Consider the following 27,032-nt stretch of genomic DNA (forward strand, 5'->3'; position numbering starts at 1 on the left):
ACAGTAAGAAGTCAGTGAGAAGATTAAGAATGAAAAGGTTTCAAAGCTACTACAAAGTTAGAGTAATTAAAACAGCATGGTGAGGCTGGCACTGTGGCACGGCAGGTAAAGCTGCTGCCTGCAGTGTCGACATCCCATATGGACACCGGATCGAGTCCTGGCTGCGCCACTTCCAATCCAGCTCTCTGTTATGGCTTGGGAAAGCAGTGGAAAATGGCCTAAGTCCTTGGGCCCCTGCTCCCACAAGGGAGACCCAGAAGAAGCTCCTGGCTCCTGGCTTCAGGTTGACTCAGTTCCGGCCATTGCAGCCATTTGGGGTGTGAATCAATGGATGGAAGACCTCTCTCTCTCTCTCTCTCTCTCTCTCTCTCTCTCTCTCTCCTCCTCTCCCACTCCCCCCCTCTCCTTCTCCCTCTGCCTCTCTGTAACTCTGCCTTTCAAATAAATAAATAAATCTTAACAACAACAACAAAAAAAAGTACAGTGCTGGTATAAAAATCAACACATGGATCAACTGAATGGAACAGAGAGCCCAGAAATTAATCTACATACATAAAACCAACTGATTTTGACAAAGGTGCCAAGAACACACATTGGAGAAAGGATAGCCTTTTCAATAAATGGTGCTGGCAAAACTGGTTATACATATGTAGAAGAATTAAATCAGACCTCTACCAGTCACCATATACCAAAAAATTCAACTCAAGATGGATTAAAGACCTAAATAGAAGACCTGAAACAGAAATTACTAGGCAATGCTGTTTTGAAGAAGACCCCAAAAGAATGGGCAACAAAACCAGACAAAGCAAAACTAGCTTCTGAGCAGTAACGGAAACAACAGAGTGAAGAGCCACCCAAGAGAACAGGAGAAAATATCTGCAAGCTACTTATCTGACAACGAATTTATATCCAGAACATATCAATAACTCAAAAACTCAACAATAACAAAATAACCAATCCTGTTAACAAGTAGGCAGAGGACTTAAACAGACAGTTCTCAAAAGAAGAAATACTAATGACCAAGATAAATATGAAAAATTGCTCAATATCGCAGGCATCAGAGAAAATACATCAAAACCACACCGAGATATCATCTTGCCTCTGTCAGAATGGCTATTATCAAGAAGATAGACAGCAACAAAGGCCAGCAAGGGTGTGGAGAAATGGTGGTGGGAACATAAATGAGTGCAGCCACTGTGGAAAACTCTGGAAAGTTCTTCAAAAACAGAGAAATGGAACAGTCATGGGATCCAGGTACCCCACTATTGGGTAGATACCCAAAAGACAAGAACTCAGCATATCAAGGAGACACCTGCTCCACCACAGTAGCCAATATGCAGGATCAGCTAGGACGTCTATTTCAGATGAATGCATAGAGAACTTGTAGTATATATACACGAGGGAATATTAGTCAGTCATAAAAAGAGTGAGATCCTGTCATTTGCAGCAAAATGGATGGAACCAGAAGATATGTCTATTAAGTGAAATAAATCAGACAGAGAAAGACAAATACAGCATGTGTTCCCCGCTAAGTGGGAGCTAAAATACAGACTCAATATGCACAGAACATGGAGACTACTAGAGGCTGGGAGCAGTGGGAAGATACAGGGAGTTTGGATAAGAGGTACCCACCTGGAGTTACACTGAAGGAACAGATTCCAGTGTGCAAACCACAGGGGAGACCATAGCTCACAACAGCCCAGTATACACTGATGGGCAAACAGGCTTGCAATCCACAAGTAATAGCAAAGAAGTGGAAATGTTGCTTACCCTGGTTTTTCTTTTTTTTTTTTTTTTTTTTGGACAGGCAGAGTTAGACGACAGTGAGAGAGACAGAGAGAAAGGTCTTCCTTCCATTGGTTCACTCCCCAAATGGCTGCCACAGCTGGCGTGCTGCGCCGATCCAAAGCCAGGAGCCAGGTGCTTCCTCCTAGTCTCCCATGCGGGTGCAGGGCCCAAGCACTTGGTCCATCCTCCACTGCCTTCCTGGGCCACAGCAGGGAGCTGGACTGGAAGAAGAGCAACCAGGTCAGAACCGGCGCCCAAACCAGGATTATAACCTGGGATGCCGGCGACACAGGCAGAGGATTAGCTTAGTGAGCCACAGTGCCGGCCAACTCACCCTATTCTGATACGGTATAAATGGACTGATCTAGCCCATAAACTTTTTTTTATTTTTTTTATTTTTATTTTATTTTTTTATTTTTATTTTTTGACAGGCAGAGTGGACAGTGAGAGAGAGAGACAGAGAGAAAGGTCTTCCTTTGCCGTTGGTTCACCCTCCAATGGCCGCCGCAGCCGGTGCGCTGCGGCCGGCGCATCGCGCTGATCCGAAGGCAGGAGCCAGGTGCTTCTCCTGGTCTCCCATGGGGTGCAGGGCCCAAGCACTTGGGCCATCCTCCACTGCACTCCTGGCCATAGCAGAGAGCTGGCCTGGAAGAAAGGCAACCGGGACAGAATCCGGCGCCCCGACCGGGACTAGAACCGGTGTGCCGGCGCCGCAAGGCAGAGGATTGGCCTATTGAGCCGCAGTGTACCATTTTTAAAGAGTGAAAACATCTGTGAAGTGTACTGCAACGGAAAAAATAGTCTCAAGTCCTGAATTCAAGTGTGATTTCCAGATGCAAACAAGGGGCCCCCAGCGCAGCAGCATGGTACCTGGGGTGGGGTGAGCTGGTCCTGCAGCAAACACAGGGTGGGCTCAGGCAGAGACAGTCCTGGTTCTGTTGGTGCTCGGGTCTGAAAGCGTCCCCTCCAGAATCCAGGTACTGAAAGGGAGTCGTCAGTGTGAGGGTGTTTAGTCACAGGGCGCTCACACAGGGGTCAGGTCAGGAGGGCCTCTAGTGAGCAAGTCAGGGTCCTTACAAAAAGGCTGCAGGCAGTGCATGTCTCCGCCACATGAGGACACACAGGAAGCCACCCACCATGTGCAGCTGCCTTGATCCAGACTTCCCAGCTCACAGAAATGTGTGAAATCCACTCCTGTGCTTTATGAATAACCAGTCTCGTATTCCCCCTGGCAGCACAAAGAGACTAAGACACAGTAAGGCCTTGCATAGCCTGGTGCCTGTTGTCCTTCCGGGCCTCCCTCCACCCAGCCTCAGAGTCATCTCAACACCCTGAAAAATGGCTCACCTTCCACAACTCACACCTGGCAGCTATCTGCTCCCAGTTCTGATGGCAATGACCCAGCTCACCTCCTCAGGGGGACTGGTCTCCAGATAGACAGCCCTGGGGAAGGACCTGGTGTCCAGAGGGGCAGCCCAGGAGGAGAACCTGGTCCCTGAGAGAGTCCAGCCTCTTAGTGAGGGACCCATGATCCCTGCATGGGAAGGGGTAGGCAGGGCCAAAGTGGCACAAGAGAAGTTGAGTGTGGAGCAGGGTGGGAGGACTTCAGTGTGCCCTGCAGGGACCTTGCAGACAGGCTGGTCCTTAGAGGTGTCCAGAAAGGGCTGACACTGAGGGTGACACTGAGGGCTGACACTGAGAGCTGACACTGACAGAGCTGACACTGAGGGTGACACTGAGGGCAACACTGAGGGTGACACTGACAAGACTGACACTGAAGGCTGACACTGAGGGTGACACTGAGAGCTGACACTGACGAGGGTGACACTGAGGGCGACACTGACAGGGCTGACACTGAGGGTGACACTGAGGGTGACACTGACAGGGCTGACACTGAGGGTGACACTGAGGGCTGACACTAAGGGCTGACATTGATGCGCTGACAGTGAAGGCTGACACTGATGGTGTCAGCCTACTGAGAGCTGACAGAGTGCTGACACAGGGCTGACACTGATGGGCTGACACAGGGCTGACACTGATGGATGGACACCATGGGGCTAACACTGAGAGCTGCCCACTAGCACCACTGAGAGTACCTCACTGTCTCTCCACAGTCACATGGTAACATGGTGACAATACCACTGACCTCACAGCTTGAACAGTGTCTAAGGAGGTATCTTGCTCAGTGTAAGTTCTCATTAATTGTCAAAGATGTCTTTCTTTTAGCAAAAGGTACAGGTGCAAATTCAGTTTGGGAGCATAAGAAACAAAAAGGAAACACACAAAAAAAGCCTGTTGCTTCTTTTCCCACCTCACCCATTTATTCGCCTAGTTTTCCCAGGAGCCTACCATGTGGCAGGATCATCCCTGACTGAGGGACGACAGTAGCAAGCCTTATCCACACGGAGCCTATATTTTAGTGGTGAGGAGAGACAAAGTAAACACAAAGAAACAAGTAATAACATGCCACTAGTAGGAGTGTTAACCTGGAGGACATAAGAATGTGTCTCTTAAGATACTGTATCACTGGATTCCATCGGGGTCCCAGGACCCAAACCAAACCAATTTAAGTGAGGGAGCTTTACTGGCCCACAAAGACTCCCTAGAAGACCAAAGAAGACTCAGGGACCTTGGCCCCAGTAGCCCAAACACCATCAAGGCATCGTCTGTCTGTCTTGAGTGTCAGCATCACTCAGGGGTCAGCTCTGTGTTCCCCTAGAGCTCAGTGATCTGCACGGTACGGCTCTCAGCACACAAATGGGCATTGCCTCTCCCTCAATCCACCTGGTTAAAAGAGCATGAGTGGCTGACGGGCACAGTGAGAGTAACAGGGATGATACCACTGGGCCTTCCCCTCGTCTAGAAGACAGTACGGTCACGTGAATGCATCTGCTAGAATATAAACGCTGTCGGTGGTACCACTCCCTCTTTCCTGGAGACAAACTAGGGCTCACAGAGACGGATCAGGGCACTCCACACACACACAGGATGTGGAAGACCAGAGGCCAGATGCAAGCCCACTTCAGCACCTCCCAAGCTCTGCTCATCACCAGTCACACTTAGCTATCACGATTACCTCATTATCCTACTCAATCCACGCTAACAAGTCTTCCACACACAAAAGTTGATAATCAGACATTCACAAATGAAAGGTCACACAAAGGCTGACAAAATGGGAAATGTTACAAGGGAAAATAAACATGAAGGGCCAGTTAACGCTGTAATCACGGAGGCCCATCCAGCAGCAACCTACCCATCAGCCAGATCTAACTTGTGTCATAGGTGTGCTGAGGAGGCTGACGTGAAGTGTGCAGCAGCCTGGGGGTCAAGGAGGTGTGATGTATGATTCTCAATAATACATAGTTCACCCTGAATAATCAATCCCTGGGTTTTCTTTAAAAAAATATATTTGTTTATTTATTTGAAAGGCAGAGTTACACAGAGAGAGAAGGAAAGGCAGAGAGAGAGAGGTCTTCTAGCCGCTGGTTCACTCTCCAGTTGGCCACAATGACCAAAGCTTAACCAATCCGAAGCCAAGAGCCAGGAGCTTCTTCCAGGTCTCCTACATGGGTGCAGGGGCCCAAGAACTTGGGCCATCTTCTGCTGCTTTCCTAGGCCACAGTAGAGAGCTGGATCATAAGTGGAGCAGCTGGGACTCAAACCAGCACCCAAATGGGATGCCGGCACTGCAGGCAGTGGCTTTACCTGCTGCACCACAGTGCCAGCCCCTATCATTCGATTTTACAGTCCTTGGATTTCCATTTCCAACTCAGCTTGATATTTTTAGCTGAAAAACTAAATTCATTTTAAACAGGACTGTAAAAATGTGACAATTACAAACCATGATGGGAAACTGACATCCCCCAGAAACATTTTAAAGGCTTTTTAGTAGAAGAAATATGTGCTATAAAATCTAATCTAAGATCACAGAAGCTTCTAAAACGTGTATTAGAGAAACCTAAGTAAAGTTGCTAAAACGTGGATTTATGCTTTTCTTTCAAAGTCTGTTTTCCCAAAAGAAAACTTTTCCTAACCTTCCAGGATATAGGTTTCCATAATATCTGGATTTAAACTGTCAGCTTTAAATTTGCTTAGGAAGAATCACAAAACTTCTAAGGAAGGAATCCAGAAGGCAGGTAACCTGACACCCACACGTGTAGAACTGAAACTGAGAGATAAAATGTGTCACCTAATGTCACACTGCAAATCAGCATGATGATGATGAAGATGATGACGATGAAGATGATGAGGACTAGGACACTGTTAATTCTCACAGATCTGTGGTATAGGAGTAAAGCTTCCATCTGCAGTGGTAGTGTCCCATATGGGTGCCAGATCAAGTCCCAGCTGCTCCACTTCTGATCCAGCTCCCTGCTAGTGGCCTGGGATAGCCGTGGAAGATGGCCCAAGTGCTTGAGACCCTGTACCTGCATGGGAGACCCAGAAGAAACTCCTGGCTCCTGGCTTCAGATTGGCCCAGCTCTGGCCATTGTGGCCAACTGGGGAGTACACCAGCAGAAGACTCTCTCTCTCTCTCTCTCTCTCGCTCTCTGCCTCTGTGTAACTCTGTCTTTCAAATAAATAAATAAATCTTTAAAAAAAAATGGGGGGTCATAATCTCCACTTTACTGATCAGGAGCTTGAGGGTCAGAGAGATTGATTAATTTGTCCAAAATCCTCAAATGAGATGTTGCCAAATTTGAGCTAGAAGTCAGATTTTTTTCTGGTTCTAAAATCTACTCGCTTGGTAAATTATTCACAATGCTGTCCCCTGTCCTGTAGCTGGAATGATTTTCCACGCGCCCTCCCCTAGTCTATCTCAACAACACTGAAAGCAGGTTCTCCAGTCACACGGCTCGCTCCTGCCTCGCCTTCTTGCCAACTTTCCTTCCTGTGGTGTTCACTCCCAGAGAACCCTTCTCAGACCACTGGCGTCTAACCACTGAGCAGTCCCTCCCAGCACGTATCATCAGAGCAGCAGCTTTGCTTTGGTTGGCACGAGCATTTGAATAGCATGTGTCTGTATTAAGCGACCATAAACCTCATGAGGTAAGAACTGTATCTTTGTATGCTACTATGTCCTGGACTAGTGGCTCTTAATAGTCACAGGAAAATAAGTATTCAATGAACGGATGGAGTTTTTAAGTGCTTAATTCCTACAAACTGATAGAGTGTGTAATAATCAGAGAATTGGAGAGCTACTAAAGCTCAATAAGAAGATACATTTGCTTTCACTGTCACTCACAGATGGCACAGGTTCTGCATTCTATGAAACATGTAAAGCACGACAAGACACTATGCTGTGTAGGAACTGAAGGGATCAGAACACAGCCAGGCTGGCCTAAGGGGCACTGTGAGCTGCAGGGAGTTAGGGAACGGAAGACACACAGAGAGGTCTTTGCCCTCCCACATCTGCCAGGGAGTAAGACATGGATCCCCCGTGCAAAGATAGCCCCTTCCCTCCCCACCCAGACAGCACCACCATCCCTGGAGACAGGAGTCAGCAATGACAGATCTGCACAAATTACCAAAAGAAGCCTTGTCTTCTGTTAGTTCCCTACACATAGACACCCCTGGCCACACCACTGACCACCCTTTGTCAGAATGGTGTTTGTGCCCTTCTGTGGGGTTTGATTTCTTTTTCTGTGATTGCCTCCATGCACACCAAAATTAAAATTAAATTAATAGGCCGGCGCCACGGCTCACTAGGCTAATCCTCCGCCTTGCAGCGCCGGCACACCAGGTTCTAGTCCCGGTCGGGGCACCGGATTCTGTCCCGGTTGCCTCTCTTCCAGGCCAGCTCTCTGCTGTGGCCAGGGAGTGCAGTGGAGGATGGCCCAAGTGCTTGGGCCCTGCACCCCATGGGAGACCAGGATAAGTACCTGGTTCCTGCCATCGGATCAGCGCGGTGCGCCGGCCGCAGCACGCCGGCCGCAGTGGCCATTGGAGGGTGAACCAACGGCAAAGGAAGACCTTTCTCTCTGTCTCTCTCTCTCACTGTCCACTCTGCCTGTCATAAAATAAAAAAAATTACTGAGACATCAAAGAAAATTTGTGTGCCTTTTTTCTTGTCAATCTGTCTTCTGTTAGCATAATTCACAGGCCCAGGCACAGAAACTAAGAGGGAATAGGAAAAATTTTCTCCTCCCCCACACAATATTCAGATATTTAAGGAGCTGGCTACTCTCATAGTGAAACAACAAAAATTGCATGAATCTTGATATAGCCAGTAAATGAGAAACTAATAACTAACATTTTAGTACAGATAACTCTGAAATAAATTCACTAGGCTATAGTCTCTCAAATATGAAACTATTCAACTGCCGTTTGCAGTTGTGAAAAGAATCCTAACGTGTGCCTATGGAAGCACAGCGCCAGCTTCTCAGGACTGCAAAGGGAGAACTCCAGAATCCCACAAAAAGGCTCATTTCTTCTTTCACAGTGCACAAGGGAGACCACACTTTCTTTGGGAGCCAGAGGCATTTGTTCTTCTTCCCCTGTCTGTTCTCTGCTTTTGTCTGTCCTGTAGCTTAAGGTGTTTGTGGAAGCACTCATCTTCCACTGCAGGACCACTCAGGACAGTGACTGAGCTCAGCCCAGGCTTTGACAGCTTCTGACTGCCCTGTATTATCACCAGGCCTGAGTGGTGCCTGCCCTGTCGGGGTGGGAGACAACTCTCATGCATTTCTTCACTTCTTTCTCAAGGCCTCAAATATGTGCACACATGTGGAGTCTAATAAAACTTTCTGTTCGTGGAGACATCCGTGACTGTGTCCGTGACATATGTGATATTTCCCTAGTGTGGCTTGTCTTGGGGCAAAAACAGCATTTTGTAGAGGAAAGTTTTCTCCCTTTCTTGGACTTTGCTCTCAATCATTTGTCTAGTACTTGTGTTATATATTTTCAAAACTTATTATTTTATTGTCCAACTGCTACTTGAGCAACCCTTTGAAATATCAGCATAAGATCCAGAAGTTGCTTATGAAAGAAATGGCCCATATTTTCTGGTTTCAGCATCTTTCTGCACTTAATGTTCTGTATTAAGTCTTTTCTCTGTAATACGATAGCAATTGTCTTCCTCTTGATAAACCAATTCTGCCTTCTGAATTTGCAAAGAAAGAAACCAAAGAGGACAGAATCCAAACTTATTGAAATCTTACAACCCAACAAAAACAAAGGGACATCGGGTAAATTCTGGAGGTAATCAAGGTCTGTGACCTTGATCCTGCAGGTGCTTGAGTCCAGACCTGATTGTGCACATCAAATGTGCTGTTCGTCATATATCATTTATTAAGGAAAACTCACAGACTTACAAGATTGAAAAAAAAAAAAAAAACCTGTAAAATTATTCCAAACCTAGCCTTAAAAATGTAAGAGCTCATTTGATAATCTTTAGAGTTCTGAGATGCCTAGTATCTTAAAAACCACCTATACCTTTCTGAAGACGACGCGGTAGCCTTAGGTGCGGAGCGTGTTTGCGTCCGCTCCTGCTCCTGACTCACCGAGAAACAAGTCGGTCAGGAAGCCGCACCGCAGCCATGGCTTTTAAAGACACCAGAAAGACGCCCGTGGAACCAGAGGTGGCCATTCACCGAATTAGGATCACCCTGACCAGCCGCAATGTCAAGTCCTGGAGAAGGTGTGTGCTGACTTGATCAGAGGAGCAAAGGAGAAGAATCTGAAAGTGAAAGGACCTGTTCGGATACCTACCAAGACACTGCAAGACACTGCGGATCACTACAAGGAAAACCCCTGTGGTGAAGGTTCTAAGACGTGTGACCGGTTCCAGGTGAGAACCCATAAACGGCTCATTGATTGCACAGCCCTTCTGAGACTGAAACAGATCACTGCCATCAGCATTGAGCCGGGAGCAGAAGCTGACGTCACCACTGCAGATGCCTAAGCCAACCGACTGTTTGAATAAATTGACTACCACTTGTTAAAAAAAACAAACCACCTATAGCATTATAACACATGCTGATCTATCTCAGCTTCCCTTTTGGAGTCCTCACTGAATTTTCATGCCTGGAAATCACATTGATTTGTGTCCAAGATTTGAGAAAAAGCACTTCAATAAGACTCCAGTTAAAACAAGTGAATTTTTGGCACCTCACTACCAAAATTATGCATGCAAATGGGAGGTAATCCAAAGCACAGCCAAGAGAATTAGGAAGACAATGGAGTACTCAGCCACCTTCTGAATGTCCCTGAAGTGCCTCAACAACAATAAAGAAACATAACAGCCCATGAATATTTAAAAGCTGTGAGCCTCAAATACAGACAGGAGTGACTGATTTGGGAGCCAGGGCATGAAACTAGCTCTGAGGTGCTCTTATCTTGGGAACAGAGAAAGGGTACCTCTGGTGTCATCATTCGACATGGGAAACATTCCTTACTTGTGCATTCGTCCAGCATCGACTAGATCTTTCACGCATGTGGGAAAGCACGCTAATTACCCAACAGAGGCACTTTTTTCTGAGGAGAGTCTTGGCTTCCACTTAGCACACTTGAGGAGAGATTTCCATTGTAAACAACGCACACAAAACTACCTCACACCTCCATTTCCTAACGTCCTGAGGGAGTGAGTCACAGGCCAGCACCGACACAGGTGTCGGAGCTCTGGCAGACATGGGGACCGAGGGCCAGTGCCACTGAAGACCAAGAGGAGCACGGGATTCAGAGAAGCAGTCCAGGGACTGTCAGCACAGAGGGGTCCTAGGCATGATGGATCAGGAGCCTCTCTCCCTCACTCACTCCATTCCTCCTTTTTCTCTTCCCCTCCCCATCTTCCTGAAGTGGGTCTGTACTCACTGTAGTTTGGCCTGAATCTTGCCCTCAAAGACAAGTCCATGAGACAAATGTGTAAAGAGCTCATTGCACCTGTGTGTAAGGCGTGTACAGCCGGAGACCTGCCCTGCAGGCTGCATTTGTGCTGTGTGTGCAGCTCACTGTACTGAGACATTCACAAAGTAGGGCAGTTACTGCTCTAACCAGGCATACAAATGTCTCTGATACAGATGGAGAGTCACTGGAAAATAATCCACACCTCTAGTAAAAAGAAAAAATCATAGACCTACCAGGAGAGGCAGCTACGATCCTCTCCCACATAGCACTTCACTGAGACTTGAATGAAAACCACTACACTCTCTTCCATAATGAAAGGACATGTAGTCTGGCTGTTGGGGTAGAAGAAGCCGTCCAATCCCAGGAGCCAGGAGGAGGAGCAGAGCTAGAGATAAGCCCCACCAACCAGTGCCAGCATGTGCCCAGGTGACACACACTGCACAGGTGTCACCATGGACTTCTCCACAGAAACAGTCTCCATCCTCACCCACCTCGGCCTCCTGCTGAGACGGGTGCACAACCCCATGTTGTATAAATGATGGATCAGTATGGCAATGAGTGAAATGCATGGTCCTCCGACAGTCACAAACTCCATCTCCACATTTCTAACACTGAGACTGCAGGTTGTGCTCTAAATAAGCTCAAATTAGGGTACTGAAACATAGAAAACAAAAATCAGTGTTGTGCCATAGTCTAATCAGAGACTAAAGAAGAATCCTTGCGAGACGATGTAGTAAGGGGAAAAATACCAAAGATTCTTAAAGGAAAATCAAAGATGGAGTGCTCGCTCCAGGACAACAACCCCCTCACCTGGAGGCCTCATGCCGACTTCTCAAATCCCACCAGGAAAACCCATCGCAAAGAAGCTTGTTTTGTAGAATAAAATCATGATCTGTTCAATCACTAAGAGGAACTCAAAAAATAAATATGATTCAATAAAATAAAGGGAAGGATTGTGGTGACAAGTAAGCAGCATGCTTGGTGGGTTTCCACCCACCTTCATATCAGCAAACACAATTATTAATAATCACCGTGACACAGCTCTAGCCACAGTTCCTCCGGGGGGCATGATCACGTCTTTAAACACTTCCTGATTCAGTGCTGCATTTCACGCTAGTCTTGCACCAGAGAGTCACTCCAGTCACTCAGGAACAAGGTCACAGTGAGGTCATGGAGGTGTGAACTGGAGCAAGGGTGCCCCTCACAAACAATTCTCATCAGAGGCTTTCAGGAAGGGTTTACCAGTGTGTCTAAATCTCCTCACAGGCCTGCAGGTTACCTGCAGCTGGAAAGTCTGTGCGGGGTACCTAGCTTAGCGCCAGCCCCAAGGGAGCCCCTGAACACCTGGCGGGCCATGCCCTGCCAGTGGGGGGCGCACCGGGCAGAAGTCGTGCCAGGCACACACAGCTCCTGGTGGCTGCTTCCCGGCTGCTACTAAAGGAGGCAACTCTGCGTGAAGGCCCCAGAGCTCCCTCCCACTTGTCCTCACTGCCTCAGATTCACCAAGGCCCCGCTCACCACCGAAACCCAAATTCCACACGCACCAAAGAGCATCACCATTTCAAGAGTCACATCCTCTTGGGGACAAAATGTGGTCTTGAGAAGGTAAAAAGAAAACAATTCTTTCTTTCATATCATTGACAAAAAACTACTTCCTCCTCCCCACAAATCACTTTGTGTTTAAATACTAATAATGATACTAAACGCTAAACGCTGACATTTACCAAAATAAACAAGCAGTGATAAGAACTGCCAACATAATCCAGGCAGAGCAGGTAGAAGCTGGACAGCTGTGCGCAGCCACACGGCTCTGCCTGACCTCCCCAAGTGGACCTCTTCTCACTGATCCAACCTCTGCACTTGGTTGTGATGCAGCCTGGTTTCACCCAAAGAATGTGAAAAAAAGCCAAAGGAGACCTCAGGTCAGATTTCACGTGGATCCAGGAAGTAACTGAGGCTGGAAGCCTTCTCGCAACCAACGGGCAAGCTCTGTTTGACCCTGAAGATTCAGGCCTCCTCTCCAAAGCTTCCAGTCTGCTAAGATACCAACGACCTCTGATCCCATTTCTATTAAAAGTAACATTTAGACAAACATCATCAAGATGTCACTTTCAGCCTGCAAAGCCAGTGAACAAGCAACAAGGTGAGGGTTTGCTCTTTCAGAACCAAGTCAGCGTTTTGCTGGAGCCCTAAGAACCCAACACCATACATCTGCCTCACAGCTACTGGGAGCCGCCGGTTACTTCTGTACAAGGCACTGCAAGATCTAAATACAGCAAAAACACAGAGCTACTGACTGAGGGAAATACTGTTACCTAAGTGAAGTCCCCCCAGTTCCTCTGTGAAATGTTCGCAGGGTTAAGACAGGATCATTGTTTGCCGCTTACAGCACCTACAGAGAGATTTGAAACTTGTAATTTTAGAAATAATTTCCTCTAAGAACCCATCGTTAAATTAACTTCCATCTTTTCTCTGCTAAAAACACTGATTTAATTTTTTTCTTTCTCCCCATACGCCCCCCAAATTCCCAGCCGAATAACCAAGCATTGCCTTGCTCTGTTGCTAAAAGCGGGATCTTGTAAATTTCCACCATGGGTAACAGAAGCAGAGAGGAGGGACAAGCAGCCACAAATCACCCGGCTCCTGGGAAGAATGACTGCCACGTGTTCTCTCAGGAGCTACTCTGCAGCAGGCCACAGTCTGCGAGACTCCCCTCGGCCGTCTTCCACAGCTGCTACACCACAGCCACTTGCTTTTGTCTGCTGCTGGAACCAACCTTTCTTGGCACAACAATGTGGGCTGGTGCAAGGGAGCTGCATCAGGAAGCACTCAGACACCAGACCTCTGAATCACAGGGTGGGCATGCGCCTGCCCTCTCTCTCCCAGGTGCGGTCACATCAAGGCTCCCTTGCGTGAGAAGTAAGTCTCCCAACCAGCGTACACAATCCTTTCACTGTTAATTCCAAGATGACTCAAGAACTGGCTCCCCAGGTAGATAGACTGCTGACAACCTTGTTTCCTAATGGCGTCCCTTGAACACACCTTGGCAAGGCTAAGGTTTTCTGTTAGTCATTGGGTCGAACAACAAAGATTTTTGCAAACTAGTTGCCATATTTGGATAAAATCACTCAGAAGATTACCAAGTGGATATACAAAACTACAACATCTTTGGCACTGAGAAAAGAAAAAAACAAAGATTCCAGCAACCTCACTCCCTTTCTGTGCATTATCTGGAAGTCTTTTGGCTTTGTTCCAAAAGGTACACAGAGAAGTTATCAACAGATGGCAGTGCCCCGGAGAGAACCCCACCCTTAAGAACTGTGAAGAAAAGCCCCTCTTGTCCTCCAGCCGAGGGACACGGCACACACTGTGCCCGACACTCCCGTGCCGGAACCAGACTGCAGCTCTGCTAGACCTCCTCTCACACATGCTGTCTGCATGATGGTACCAAGGAGAACTGCTTCCAGACAATCACAGCACACAAAACAGCCTTCAGTGGGGACCCACCCAGGGCTCCAGGGCAGCCTGAGGGGTATTGGTTTGTTGACTTTGTCACTTGCCCAAGGCAGGACACAGAAATTGCCCTTGCTCTGCTGTGTGTCACAAGATGTGACCCTCCCATTCCATTTGCAGAGGCAAATGTTAAACTACATGACATCCAATGCCCCTGTTTATTCCAGTGACAATAAGCATCATAAATTCAGCGTATTCTACAGTCAGGAGCCACCTGCACTGTTCCAGTGTTACATCTCTGTGCGAGGGGCCAGTGTTATGGTACCGTGGGTTAAGCCACTGCTTTCATGGCCAGCATCCCATGTCGGAATGCCAGTTCAAGTCCCAGATGCTCTGCTTCCAATCCAGCTTCCTGCTAACGTCCCTGGGAAGGAAGCCAAAGGCGGTCTAAGTACTCAGGCCCCTGCTATCCATGTGAGAGACCTAGATGGAGTTCTTAGCTTCTGGCTTCAGCCTGGCCCTGTCCCAGCTTTTGCAGTCATTTGGGGAGTGAACCAGCAGACAGAAAATCTCTGTCTCTTCCTCTCTTTTTGTCGCTTTGCCTTTCAAATAAGTCAATCATTTTTTAAAATCCGTGTAAGACATCTCCAAACCCTGCCACACTGTGCAGCTACCCAGGGGGCCCCGAGTTCTTGCCACTGTCAAGGACAATGGTGAGAGCAGAGAGGGGTGTGGATGATGGGCTCTCAAGACTGCCATCAGCAAGCAGCACAGAGCTGCAGAACGACTCACACTGAGCTGCAGGCTCACAGCAGCAGCCGGAGCCTGCTGAGCCCTGCTTTGCCTCATTCAACTTTGGCAATCTTGGTTGTCAGTTCTGTGCTGCCAATCGAATGTGTGTGTGTGTGTGTGTCTGTGTGTTGCACTGTGTGCATGTGTATATGTGTATGTATGTGTGTACACATGTGTGGGCATGTGAGTGTGGCAGGGGTACATAAAGGATCATCTCTGGATTATGAAGCTTCCTTGCATTCCTTCATGTTTAGTGCAAGGTTATAACAACATCCTTCAGATTGCAAAAGTTAAATGAACACATATATACATACCAGGGTACTTCAAAAAGCTCACATAAAGTGGAATTTAAAGATAAATTTATTTTCGTGCAAAAAAATGTGGAAGCCATGCATACAAGGGGTCTTCCAAAAGTTTAAGGAAAAATGTATTATGAAAAAACAATGCACGAATTTCACAATTGTTATTAAAATATATACATGTTTTATATATATATTTATATATGGATGCTTGTTATTTTTTATCTCATGTTTTAAATGTCCTGTCTCTGTTTTCCTGTGGTAGTATTAGCACATTAGTGTGTCTGTACAACAGAGGCTTGCACCCTGGAAGTGTGGACTCAACTGTGAGGACTTCTGTAGTCTGTGAAGACATCTGTCTCACTCTGCCCGATTCCATGAGAAACACAGGAAGGTGCACGTGCCCTAACCCTTCCCACCACTACACAGGAATAAATGTCTCATTCTCTACTAGTGAAAAGTCATCATTTAAAGCCTCCCTATTTCTTCTACTGAGGACACAACTGTGAAGGAACACTGAGATGAACACTGGGAAAAAAGTCTAGAGAGCTTTGCATTGGCCTTAGACCCTTTTCATATGCCTCTTTCAGTTGTTTATTTTACAGGAAGAAAACATAGTGTAGCCATAATAAAGTAGTTAAAATAAACTATACTTGCTTGAGAGAAAAAAAAGAAAGTACACTTATATATTATATATATGGAGACAGTTTCCTTACAGGGGTCCATACATTTATATAGGAGGGGAAATGTATTTACATAGGAGGAGAGAGCACAGCCCTGCAGGAGGAGAGCACAGACCTGCAAGAGGAGAACACAGCCCTGCAGGAGGAGAGAACAGCCCTGCAGGAGGAGAGAACACGGCCCTGCAGGAGAGAGCACACAGCCCTGCAGGAGGAGAGAACACAGCCCTGCAGGAGGAGAGAACACAGCTCTGCAGGAGGAGACCACAGCCCTGCAGGAGGAGAGCACACAGCCCTGCAAGAGGAGAGAACACAGCCCTGCAGGAGGAGAGAGCACAGCCCTGCAGGAGGAAAGCACAGCCCTGCAGGAGGAAAGAGCACAGCCCTGCAGGAGGAAAGAGCACAGCCCTGCAGGAGGAGACCATAGCCCTGCAGGAGAGAGCACACAGCCCTGCAGGAGGAAAGAGCACAGCCCTGCAGGAGGAGAGAACACAGCACTGCAGGAGGAGAGAACACAGCTCTGCAGGAGGAGAGAACACAGCTCTGCAGGAGGAGAGCACACAGCCCTGCAGGAGGAGAGAACACAGCTCTGCAGGAGGAGAGAACACAGCCCTGCAGGAGGAGAGAGCACAGCCCTACAGGAGGAGAGAGCACAGCCCTGCAGGAGGAGAGAACACAGCCCTGCAGGAGGAGAGAACACAGCCCTGCAGGAGGAGAGAGCACAGCCCTACAGGAGGAGAGAGCACAGCCCTGCAGGAGGAGAGAACACAGCTCTGCAGGAGGAGAGAGCACAGCCCTGCAGGAGGAGAGAACACAGCCCTGCAGGAGGAGAGAACACAGCCCTGCAGGAGGAGAGAGCACACAGCCCTGCAGGAGGAGAGAGCACACAGCCCTGCAGGAGGAGAGAACACAGCCCTGCAGGAGGAGAGAGCACAGCCCTGCAGGAGGAGAGAGCACAGCCCTGCAGGAGGAGAGAGCACAGCCCTGCAGGAGGAGAACACAGCCCTACAGGAGGAGAGAGCACAGCCCTGCAGGAGGAGAGAACAGACCTGCAGGAGGAGAGAACAGCCCTGCAGGAGGAGAGAGCACAGCCCTGCAGGAGGAGAGCACAGCCCTACAGGAGGAGAGAGCACAGCCCTGCAGGAGGAGAGAACAGACCTGCAGGAGGAGAGAACAGCCCTGCAGGAGGAGAGAGCACAGCCCTGCAGGAGGAGAGAACAGACCTGCAGGAGGAGAGAACAGCCCTGCAGGAGGAGAGAGCACAGCCCTGCAGGAGGAGAGAGCACAGCCCTACAGGAGGAGAGAGCACAGCCCTGCAGGAGGAGAGAGCACAGCCCTGCAGGAGGAGAGCACAGCCCTACAGGAGGAGAGAGCACAGCCCTGCAGGAGGGAAGAACACAGCCCTGCAGGAGGGAAGAACACAGCCCTGCAGGAGGAGAGAACACAGCCCTGCAGGAGGAGAGCACACTTCAATGGAATGAGAATCAGAACTTCCTCAGGAGCAAGAGGAAGATGGACTGGATGACCCATTCAGCAGACCACATGATCATGGCAGGCGACACTAGGTGCTTGGGACCAGCTGAAAGCAGGTGCAGAGGACTCCTAAACAATTCCCTCTTGTGGATCTGAGTCTGTCTAATTGAGAAACAGTATTTTCACACAGCATGCCCTTACAGACTATTCGTGACTTCACCACGTGCTCCACAAGGGAAATCATGGTACCCTAAGAGAGTAGGAAGAGATGGTAGTGGCACAAGACTTGTTAGAGCAAGCATGCCATCCTTTTTCTTTTTTTTTTTAAGATATATTTTTGTATTTGAAAGGCAGAGTTACAGAGAGGCAGAGGCAGAGGCAAAGAGAGAAAGAGAGAGAGAGAGGTTCTTCCATCCACTGGTTCACTCCCGGATGGCCACAACAGCCAGAGCTGGGCTGATCCAAAGCCAGGAGCCAGGAGCTTCTTCCAGGTCTCCCACGTGGGTGCAGGGGCCCAAGGACTTAAGCCATCTTCTACTGCTTTCCCAGGCCATAGCAGAGAACTAGATCAGAAATGGAGCAGCTGGGACTCGAACCGGTGTCCTTACCGGATGCCAGCACTGCAGGTGGAGGCTTTACCTACTACACCATAGCACTAGCCCCGATTCTTCTTTTTCTAATCTATTTATTTGAACAGCAGATTGAAACCAAAATAGAGGCAGATCAAGAGAGAGAAACAGGTCTTACTTCCTGGTTCACTCCCTTTATGCCCCCCAAAGCCAATGCTGGGCCAAACCAAAGCTGGGAGCCAGGAACTCAATCCAGGTCCTTGATATGCATGGCAGGGATTCAACTTGAGAGGCAACACTGTTACCTCCCAAGGTCTGCATTAGCAGAAAGCTGCAGTCAGGAACTGGAGGCAGAAACCCAAACCAAGTATTCCATATGGGACATGGGCATTCTAACCAGCAGCCCAAATGCCCATCCCTAGAGACAATAAGTCATTTCTCATCATGACCCCCTTCTAGAATAGTTGAAGTGAATTTCTCCTTACCCACGGAAAGTACAGAACAGGTATAAATTGCAATTCCGTTCCAGACAAAGCTAAATTTTGAAGAGCAAATGACTATCACACACAAGGTTTGATTCTGTATTTAAAATAATGAATCTTAAGTTCCATAAGGGCATACTGTGATTATTGCTATAACCCCAGTGTCGCTGCCTAGCACCACATCAGGGCTAAATAAATGCAGTTTGGGTGGACTGGTGAATGAGCGCATGAGAGCTACACAAATCAATTAGTGGTTACTTCACAGTTCCTTAACCTGCCAGTTGCAGAAATGAATGTCCCTGACAGGGCAGGAGGCACACACATTATCACCACAGTTCTCCTGAAAGAGACACTGCAGCCCAGGAAAAAGAGACAAAGAGACTGAAAACACAGCCAGAGTACACTTAGTCGTGTGATTTTTAAGTTAATCACATAGTCTTTCAGAATTCCAACCGTCTCATTGGTGAATATAGGATGACAGTCTCACACACACACACACACACACACGCGCACACGCACACACACACACAATGCTTAGTCCAGGCTGGGATCTCGAAAGCTCCTGGTGAACAGCCAGACAGCAGCCGCAGCCCCTGCATCATCGAGAGGCCAGCAGTGATGCTAGGAGGGCCCTGAGCAGTTTCCAATCTCCCTCTTCTTGAAGACCCTCACTCTGTCTCCCACAGCTTGGGGAGAGACCACATGGCACCCAGAGGTGACAGGAACCTGGTCAGTGGCTGTGTTAAGCCACTAGTGTGGTAAACCACAATGTGTTCTCACAAGAAGAAAAGTGATTTATTTACAATGTTTTCTGTAAGCTTCTGAGTTCCTCAAAACCAGGAAAAACTGTCTAATGAATTTCCCTCTCCCTAGTATCCAAACAGAGGGTTGCCAAATTCCTGAATACTGGTTACTTAATATTCGTGCACTGAGTAAAGCATGCCTGCTCTGTATGTGTCTGCACACATACTGGAGATCCAAAGACAATTCTTCATTTTTCTTTTTTTTAACTGTTGCTAACCTAAATGTATCTTTAACCATGGAGATTCTCTAGAGATCTTTTAAAAAGCTATAAAAACCTGAGTACACCTCAGCTTGTGGTCAGTATATTGCTCAGTCTTAAGAACTTGGGATTGGGGCCAGCACTGCGGCAGAATGGGTAAAGCCGCCACCTGCAACGCCAGCATCCCCTATGAGGGTCGGTTCATGTCCTGACTGCTCCACTTCCAATACAGTTCCTTGCTAATGACCTCAGAAAAGCAATGGAAGATGGCCCACATGGAACACCTGGAAGAATCTCCTGGCTCCTGGCTTCAGCCTGGACCATCCTGGGCTGTTGCAACCATCTGGGGAATTAAGCGAGGAATGAAGATCTCTGTTTCTCCCTCTCTCTCTGAAATGCCAACTTTCAAATATGTAAATAAATCTTAAAAAAAAAAAAAAGCTGGGATTGAAAATTCCTTGTTTTCTCTCATCAACTAACATCTACCAGGCAGAAAAGAGTTCTTGAACCAAACCATGGAGGCCCATACCCTATCTCAACAAAAATGGGGGAAATGACATACCACACACATAATATTCCCTAGAATGTAACTATTACAGCAAAAAAAAAAAAAAAAAAAAAAAAAAAAAAAAACAAAACACACACACACAAAACAGAAATTCTTCAATAATCCTGACATGAAATAATGCCTAATGAAGGCCGGCGCCACGGCTCACTAGGCTAATCCTCCACCTTGCAGCGCCAGCACACTGGGTTCTAGTCCCGGTCAGGGCACCGGATTCTGTCCCGGTTGCCCCTCTTCCAGGCCAGCTCTCTGCTGTGGCCAGGGAGTGCAATGGAGGATGGCCCAAGTGCTTGGGCCCTGCACCCTATGGGAGACCAGGATAAATACCTGGCTCCTGCCATCGGATCAGCGCAGTGCACTGCCGGCCATTGGAGGGTGCACCAAAGGCAAAGGAAGACCTTTCTCTCTCTCTCTCTTCCTCTCACTGTCCACTCTGCCTGTCAAAAAAAAAAAAAAAAAAAAAAAAAAAAAAAAAAAAGCCTAATGAAGTGAGAACCAGACAAATATAAGAACTAAATGTCTTCTTTGGAAATTATTTAGAGACAAAACCTTACAAGAGCAACATAAAGATGCTGAATTTTTCCTAAGAATATTTCTGAAAGATAAAGGAAATGACCTCTGCTTCCAACGAGCAGCCTGAGTCCGTGCTCCACAGTGCACAATTACTGACCCCAGGAAGGATCCCATGTAACTGTCTCTGGCAACTGATGAAATGCCAGGGGGTAGAAGTTGTGATCAGCACATTGTATATCATCTCAGGTAGCACGAGTACCTGCTACACTGGGTACAGCTGGCTCTGATTTTGCACAAAACTAAATGACATGAAAAACAGAACAGAAGGTACCAAAATCAGAGCAAAGAATTAGAGAACTCAAAGACCATTTGAAAACATGCAGATGGCAGAGAAAAAAAAAGAACCAAGAAGAATGAAGAAAGCATACAGGAGCTTGGTGACAGCACTAAAAGAGAAAACAGTGTTTTAGGGGGTTCAAGAGGGGCGTGAGGGGGCCAAAGTTAGTAGAGAACTTATTCAGAGGTAACAACAGAAAACTACCCAAGTCTAGAAAAGGATACACATATCCAGGTACAGGAAAGTCAAGTCTCACCAGTTGGGTTCAACTCAATCCAATACACGTAATAATCAGGCTGCCAAAGATTAAAGTCAAAGCTAGGATTCTTAAAGCTGCAACAGAAAAGCAGCAGCACAAAAGGGTATGCCATGTCCCCTGAGAGCAGCATTCACAGTAGAAACCTTACAGGCCAGGAGAGAATGGGATGAGACGTCACATCACTGAGGGACAAATCTGCCAACCAAGAACAATGAACCCAGAAAAGATAGATAGCCTTTGGCCACTAAGGAGAGATAAAGATACTACCAAATGACTTGAGAGAATTTATCTCCAAGTCCAAAGAGACGCTAATGAGTAAGAAGAAAACTCACTGGGAAGAATAAATGCAAAGATAAATTCAGAATACTCTAATATTATAAATATTATATATGAGCTCTTCATATTTTTAAAATGAAAACTAAACTGCTACATTAATATGTTAAGAGAGAGACAATATAAAAAGCGTAAAAAGCAACATCAAAATGCAAATATGGGGAGAAATGAAGTACAAATGTAGATTTTCTTTTAGAAAAAAAAATTATCCCTTTGGGGGGGTTTCTTTTCCTAACTTAGCAATCAATTTTAAATTGCTATCATTTCAAAATAGCTTGCTATAACTAAAACATTTCTTTAAGTTTCATAGTAACCACAAAGCAAAAATCTATAACAGACACATGAAAAAAAAAATAACCAGGGAATCAAAACACACTACTAAAAAAAATAATCACTTAACCACAAAGGAAGAATGTAAAAGAAGTGAAATAAAGAAAAGAATTAAAATGAAATTAGAAATAACAAATGTCAGTTATAAGACCTTACCTATCATGAATCATTTTAAATGTAAACTCTATGATTAAAAGACAAAGAGTGGGGGTGAGTACAGCAGGTTAAGCCACTGCTCCAGATGTCCACATCCAATATCCGAGTCCCTGTGTTCAAGTATTGCCCCCACTTAAAATCCCGCTTCCTGTTAACGTGCCCCAGGGGGCACCAGATGATGGCTTAAGTACTTGAGTCCTTGCCATCCACATGGGAGACTCGGATAGAGTTCCTGGCTCCTGGCTTCAACCTGGCCCAGGATGCTGGCTCTTGCAAGCATTTGGGGAATGAAACCCGCAGTTGAATTCTCTCTCTCTTTCTTTCTCTCTTTCTCTCTCTCTCTCTCTCTCTCTTTCTCATAAATGAAAACAAATGTTACTTTTTTAAACAAACTTAATGGGCTTTTTTAAAACACAAGATCCAGCTCCCTGTTGCTTACAAGAATCTGACTTCCCCTCTGAGGACACACACCATCTGAAAGCCAAAGTGTGCAGTTAGATACTCCGTGCAAATGGAACCCAAGATAAAGTGAGGGTAGTGTACCTCACACCAGACAGAATGGACATTACATCAACCTCTGTAGAAAGAGACGCAGAAGGTCACGATTTAATAATAAAGGAGCCAGTTCATCAAGAGAAAAATAACAATTGTAAACATATATGCACACAATTTCAGAGTACTGAAATACATAAAGAAAATATCAATAGTTCTAAAGGGAGAAATGGACCCCAAAACAATACTAGGAGACTTTACCACCCACATTCAGCAATGTGCAGATCACTCAGACACAAGGTCAAGAGGCTAGCAGAGTAAATGCACCACAGCCCAAGTGGACCTAACAAACAGTTACAGAGCTGCACCCAACAGCTGCAGAAGACACATTCTTCTCAACACACTAGAACATTCTCTAGCACAGATCATATGATAGGCAACAAAACAAGCCTCAGCAAAGTTCTAAATCATATCGAGTATCTGTTCTCGTCACAATGCAGTAAGAATAGAAACTGATAACAAAAACAACATGGGAAACTCTACAAACACATGGAAATTACACACATTACTCCTGAAAAACCAAATGGATCAAAGAAAAACTTGAAAAGGAAATACTAAAATTTCTTGGAAAAATAAAAATGAAGCAAAACATAGCAAACCTTTTAAATATAGCAAAAGCAGTATTAAGCAAGAAATGTATAGAAATTAACATCTACATTTTTTAGAAAATGCAGAAAGATCTCAAATAAGCAACGACTGCTGGACCTGAAGGAATCAGAAGAATGAGAACAACCCAAACTAATGGCGTACGTTGATGGCGGCATTTGTTTTCTCAATATTGTGAAAGGGCATGCGAGTTAGAGATGCTCTTGAGAGCAGGAAGCAGAAATGTCAATGTTTTAGGTGAAGAATAACCAAGTAACCTTTCGGTACTCAAACAGAATGTAGCTCCGATTTTGCATTACTTTCAAATGCAGCCTCAAATGGCCTCCCTTGGAAGGAAAAAGCCCATTAAAAATCTGCAGGAGCAATTCTGAAAATGATTGACAGAGAAGCACTATGTTTTTATACACAGTTCAAAATGTGTGTGACAATAACCTCTCAGTAAATAAGGGTTATCTTGACTAATGCCTGATAAAACCAGTTAACTCGGGGCAAGTTAACAGCAAGGTCAGGCTCCTTTAGTAAGACAATGGGACAATTTACGCAGGATTAGCTTTCTGCCTGGCACTGTCCTACATGTTTTCCATTTTATTAACTCGTTTTATCCTGACAGCCCCATCACACAGACACTTGTTTTTTTAATGGCATCATTTAAATGAGATAACTAAGATCCATAGAAGTTACAGTTTGCCTAAGGTTACACATGACCACCTCCAGAATGGAGCTTTATAACTTTGATAGCCTTAAATATTGCCAAAAATACTATCACAAATCATTGTACTCTCAAAACAAATTCTTGTTCTTGAGGACTGCAAGATTCCTGACACAAATATTCTAAACCATGACCAAAGAACATAAATGAAAGAATTAAGTCATACTGGAATGCCTACAAACGCTTCCTGGAAGTCTCTCAGGCCTATTTAGGTACTAACACCATCAACACTGCTTTTCCAGGACTTTCTGGCCCAACTGTTGTACACGAGGGTCTTTGCTTATTCACTAAAGATACACCTATGGATGGCAAGTCATGTGTTTTCAAAATCGGAACTTCTCTGAACATCTGAACAAGCTAAATCCCAGGATATCATTTCCTATTTCCTGCTTGAGCCATTGCACCTGCTGCTTTGGCCTGAGTATCTATCTGCTCAACCAGCTTTCAGCGCTCTCTCTCCTTCTCCCCCCCTCTCCCTCCCTCTCCCTCTCCCTCCCTCTCCCTCCCTCTCCCTCTCCCTCTCTCTCTCTCCCTCCCTCTCCCTCTCTCTCTCTCCCTCTCCCTCCCTCTCCCTCCCTCTCCCTCCCTCTCCCTCTCCCTCCCTCTCCCTCTCTCTCCCTCTCCCTCCCTTTCTTTCTCTCCCTCTCCCTCCCTTTCTCTCTCCTCCTCTCCCTCTCTTTCTCTCTCTCTGTGTCTGCTTCTTAAAAAACAAAAATTTTAAATTAATACAAAGTAGTTCGAAACAATCTACTGATGTGTAGACTGGTACCATAATTCCTCAGGATTTATTTTATTGATTACAATAAAGTTTATATTGGGATGGGAACCTGAAAACATAGTTGAGGGTCACATGAACATGCTAAGGGTATGATACATTTGGAGGGGTACACACTCCCAATTGAAGATCTATGTTAATGCAAACTTTTCTAGATATTAAAATCAACATTTAACAGAAATTACATTAAATCCAACCCTTTTTGCAAAGCATTAAGCTTACTTCATCTATAGGCTAGTTCTTTATGCTTTAGTTCTCTGTGAAACCGTGTACCTGCAATTATCTATACAATTCAAGCAAGAGAAAGAAGCAGTGGAGGTGTTCATGTGGAAAGAGGGCAGGAAGGAATAAAGAAAGAAAAATCTGCCATAATTATGGGAAATAAGGTAATTTTTTAAAAAACTTCTAAAAATATTGGAGAACATTATTCAGATTTACAGTTGGCACCATTTTTCTCATTTGTGAATTTGGAGAATTCTTGTTAAAACAATGCCCATAGTACTTAACAAATTAACATACAAGATCCATCCCTCAGTTGTCTAACATGTGCTATAACAGGAGGGCTCTCAAATAGTTGCTGTGATTATCTGCTTATGGTTTCCTGACCCCCCTATGGTCACAAACATGTTTGAGACTCCAGAAACACACAACATATCCAACACCCTAACAACAGTTTCAAAACGCACCTCTGATAGAGGCCAAGTTGAACTGTAAACATAGATTGTTCAGCCTTAATCCAGAGACCTAAAGTTTGCTGTATCTGCCTACCCAAGTTTCACTACAACCTACCTGTAACAATACAGCCTCACATTTTACAGTTGCTTTTACTCAACCCTCAAAAGAACTTTGCGTATTAATTTAATTAGGTCCATCCATAAATGAGGAAAATTAAAATCCAGAGGATTAAGTCACCTCATTACTGTAACACATAAGAAGTGACAGTGGTCAAGTACAGGTCCCAAGTATGGTGACTGAAATTCCAGTCCTTTCTCAACCATGTGAGAGTCCCCTCTTTATGTCAAAAACAAATGGTTGACACTGTGTGAAGGTGGAAAGTTTAAAATGGCACAAAATAAACTCAGTCTTTCTCTATAAAAGAAAAATGAATCTTTTAGAATCATCAGCTGGTGGTTTGCTACAAACTTGGGCCCAGAGCTTCCCCATGTGGGATTTTGTCCATTTTAATCCCTCACTTTTATCTATTCTTGTTGAATGTGAATGACACAAAACCAGATTCCCCACTTCCGCAGTCTCTCCACATAATCCAGGCATCAGACAGGAGCATGAAAGGCATCCTGTGCTCCCTTCATTATTCAGGGAGTGCTCAGAATTCATCATCCCAGAGAGCCTCTGATCCTTCAGAAACAAGCCCTTTCGGAAGCTGTTCCTCCAGGGGCCAGCTGGTCATGCTGCACACGTGTTAAGTACCTACTTCACACAGCTCCTTCTTGGGCCTTTATAACATGGCAGTAGACACAGGGAAGATGAGCAGGAAAGGAAAAGAGCAGACAGGACCCACCCAAAATAAAACCAAGCAGCAGAAAACAGCAGTGCAGCCCCTTCCATTGAAGAGACCACAAATGTGACACGGGAGTGGAATTGCACCTCATCACATCTGGGATGTAGGGAGGAGACAGTGGGACATAGGCAAGCAATCTGTTTTCAAGTTCAAGAGAGAAAAAAAAAGTTGAAAGATTAAGTTCTAAATTGCATGCAGTCAACATTTTCTGTTTTTTCTTCTTCAAGACCACATTTATTCTGATCCCAATGGCAACAAATCCAATAAAATCCAATGTTTACTTCATAATTCCACCAAGAGTGGACAAAATATGGTATCTTGGTGTTGAATTCTAGAAAATTCTAGAAAATTCAATCACAAGGCTCCTTCCTCCCATCTCTCCAAATCCACAAGTAATTTCTGCAACACACAAGGTTCTACACACTGTAGAATGGACTCAGTTCTCAACAGTCAACTCTCCTCTGGACCCTGAAAGTCTGGTGGTTGGAGAAAGGTAATATTCAGTGGCAATTTCCTGCATTGGTTATTCACTTAGTAGGCCTGGAGTGGCTGCAACTGAATTGGCCTCTGTATTTTAGCAAAAGATTTATGGCAACTTATCAGCAAAAGCATGGGGAAACTGGCTGGTCAGAGAACCTTTTGTGAATGACATTTTCTCTTGCCATTTTTTACACATCATTGCTCAAAATTAATGAAATTTCTGAAGGACATAATAATTATAAAAAAAGATTATGAAAGACTTTTAATAAATTGTATTGGGCATAAAACATGTTGGCAGAAATTACAGTTAATCAGAAGTGGTTGTGCTGCCACCCTAGAAGAGAGAGCAGAATCCCCAGGAAGCAGCACATGGGGCCAATGCAAGAATAAGTGTCCACTGTGTTGGCTGCTTGCAAAATCACACAATTAATCAGTGTAAACCGACTCTCAGCAAAGCACACTGCAGGGCTGCTGATAACCATTAGGCTGCACAGTGTATTAAAGAAAACTTTAAT

At 45.8% G+C, this 27,032-nt stretch overlaps 1 protein-coding gene and 1 pseudogene across 17 annotated transcripts in view; one reads left to right on the forward strand and one right to left on the reverse strand.

Annotated features, from left to right (window-relative positions):
- The window catches only part of CHL1 (cell adhesion molecule L1 like), a 176,330-nt gene that overhangs the window by 126,403 nt on the left and 22,895 nt on the right, over window positions 1–27,032 (reverse strand). The window lies entirely within an intron of this gene.
- Window positions 9,247–9,691, forward strand: LOC100345025 (small ribosomal subunit protein uS10 pseudogene; annotated as a pseudogene).

The sequence above is a fragment of the Oryctolagus cuniculus genome, chromosome 10 (genome assembly GCF_051225735.1).
Source record: "Oryctolagus cuniculus isolate XC-2025 breed Fujian yellow rabbit chromosome 10, ASM5122573v1, whole genome shotgun sequence".
Classification (NCBI taxonomy): domain Eukaryota; kingdom Metazoa; phylum Chordata; class Mammalia; order Lagomorpha; family Leporidae; genus Oryctolagus; species Oryctolagus cuniculus.